Source organism: Entelurus aequoreus, linkage group LG23 (assembly GCF_033978785.1).
Source record: "Entelurus aequoreus isolate RoL-2023_Sb linkage group LG23, RoL_Eaeq_v1.1, whole genome shotgun sequence".
Lineage (NCBI taxonomy): Eukaryota > Metazoa > Chordata > Actinopteri > Syngnathiformes > Syngnathidae > Entelurus > Entelurus aequoreus.
The window spans coordinates 3,276,632-3,279,131 of NC_084753.1; the positions used below are offsets into that span (position 1 = coordinate 3,276,632).

The 2,500-nt window shown below is 41.1% G+C and overlaps 2 protein-coding genes across 8 annotated transcripts in view; one reads left to right on the forward strand and one right to left on the reverse strand.

The window, feature by feature from the left end:
• Positions 1 to 2,500, reverse strand: part of LOC133640777 (major histocompatibility complex class I-related gene protein-like) — a 100,622-nt gene that overhangs the window by 79,896 nt on the left and 18,226 nt on the right. The gene's annotated exons all lie outside the window — the stretch shown is intronic.
• tshr (thyroid stimulating hormone receptor) overlaps positions 1 to 2,500 on the forward strand; it is a 65,375-nt gene that overhangs the window by 52,704 nt on the left and 10,171 nt on the right. The window lies entirely within an intron of this gene.

Sequence of the window (2,500 nt, forward strand, 5' to 3'; positions counted from 1 at the left end):
CACACAATTCTTGCCTTTGTTGTCTCTAAAACGGAGAGGAAGTCCAAGGAGTTGTACTGGGACGTGGTGACAGTGCCACTCCAGTCCCGAAGTAGGCAGTCATGCCCATTATGTTAAAAAAAAAAGAAAAAAAAAGCCTCCACTCCGTCTGCAGGATCTGGTTGGTCAACAAAAACTGCCGACTAACCAACCACAGTGGATTATTTGAAGTCAGGTTGTACAATTTGGAACTCAACTTAATTTTCGGGGAAAGTGTGTCGGGAAAAGTGCCACAAAAACTAGGACTTTGAAGTGACATCATGCAAGACTTTGGGTAGAGTTCACGAGACTTCAGCTCGGCAAGCAATAATGTTGGCCTGCCAAGTTGCTGGATCTTGGTAAGAACTGGAACACGATGTCAAACAGGTATACAGTAGTACCTCAAACTGCGAGTAACTTGAGGTATGAGGTGTGTCTCCTTCTTTTCATGCGAGCATAGTTTAAGCCGCCGTAGCCACACGGGCGGCGTCTGGTTTTACACTTTCTCTCCTTGGAAGAGAGCCACTGTCCTCTTGATATTTGCACATGGCACATTTTACGCGATAATTTCTTGAACATATTAAATTACCGTACGCCCACATCGCAGACATGTTGCCTCTGCTACAGACAATTGCGTGCGTATTGCTTATGTCATCACAACATTCTCTTTTTAGCAGTGCTGTATCGGTGATCAAAGTCTTTTTTCAGGGCATTGTTAGTCAATAGTGTGTAAATAACATCCATTCATACAATATCTTCGTTTTCACATAAATACCCTCATTTTTAAGGTGTAGCAGCTTTTATTTTGCCGTGGCGATGCGCCACAATCAATTACATGTCGGGCAAACCCTGCCATTACTCGCTGCCATCAGTCTTCCTTCTTCCGTTACTTGGCTTGTTGTACATGTTGGCTCTAACGAGACGAGAAGACCCCAAACGGAACAAGCTAATGTCAAAGTCCAAAGTCAGTCTTTAAATAAATATTACTGAACATGCGGTAGAAAAATGGATGGATGTTTTACAAAATACAGGTGGTACGTTCACAGGAGTTTTGGCTGTGGGAATTTTCCATTATCTACCCACGGGGTCTGAATCTTCAGGTGCCTAACGATTCGATCCAACTTTGATTCAAGGGGTGACGATTAGATTCAGAATTGATTCTTGATTCAACACGATTCTCAATTCATACCGATTCTCGCAATGTATTACTTGGTATAATACCGTATTTCCTTGAATTGGCGCAGGGAATATAGTATTCGCATGTCTAGAATTACTGCCGGGTCAAACTCGTTTCTCAAAATAATTAACGCATGCTTGGCCTTATCGCCGGTTCATTATTGACGCTGGATCAAATTCGTTTCGCAAAATATTAATTTTATTATCGCATGTCTATAATTTTCGCCGGGTCAAACTCGTTTCGCAAACTATTTAGCATATGGCTAGAACTTCCACCGGGTCAAATTCGTTACGTCACAAGTGACGCTTTACCTGTCCTCATTTTCAAAATGGAGGAAGCTGCTTTCAGTAGTTTGCAATCGCACAAAAGAAAAAAGATAAAGAGCTATTCAGTAGGATTTAAGGTCCAAGCTATTGAATACCGGTACAGTATGCTAAAAAGAACAGTAAGCAGCTATGTTTTATTAATATACCGTAGCTGCGTGTGTCAAATACTGTATGAGTCATGAAATGACTCCCGCCTCCTGGTGGTAGAGGGCGCTGCCGCGCTAGTGATCCTTCTTGCGACGTCCGGTACTGCAGAAGACGTGAACACACGCAGCAAGACATTTTTTTTTTTCCTCTGCCTGAACTTTTAACATGGATGATTACATACCGGTATCTAAAATAAAACAGTTTTCTAAACTGGACTTTCAATCGAAGCAGGAAGTAATAATTAAAGGAATATCTCCATCGAGACAGAGAGACTTTTAAAACGGAAGAAAATAAGGAAGACTTCTATAAACAAGTTATCGATGCTTTTGGTCAGAAGGAGCTGCAAATGGACTCCATTTATAAGTACAGGTAAGACCATAATAAAGTTTGTTTTATTAAATGTGCTTTTCATGATGGTATGCTTACATCACACTCAAAGCGCACGCCTAAATTTATCGCATTCCTTTTGGTAAACGCCGGAGTGAGAAGAGGTTTTAAAATAATTACCGCATACACGGCCATCCCGCCGGTTTCCGGTAAACGCCGGAGTGACGGGAGGTTTTAAATTAATTAGCGCCCCTGCGGCTATTCAAGGAAATACGGTAATCATAATAAAACTTTTTCAACACAGGTTACAAGTTAGAAAAGCTCCTTCTGCTTGCATGGAGGTGGTCTGAAAAGTATTTTCAAAAATTGCTTCTTACAAAAAATGTTTATTACATATATGTGCATGTGTGTATGTACTGTATATATGCATGTATATATGTATTATATTTATGTGTTGGCCCTGCGATGAGGTGTCAACTTGTCTAGAGTGTACGCCGCCTTCTGC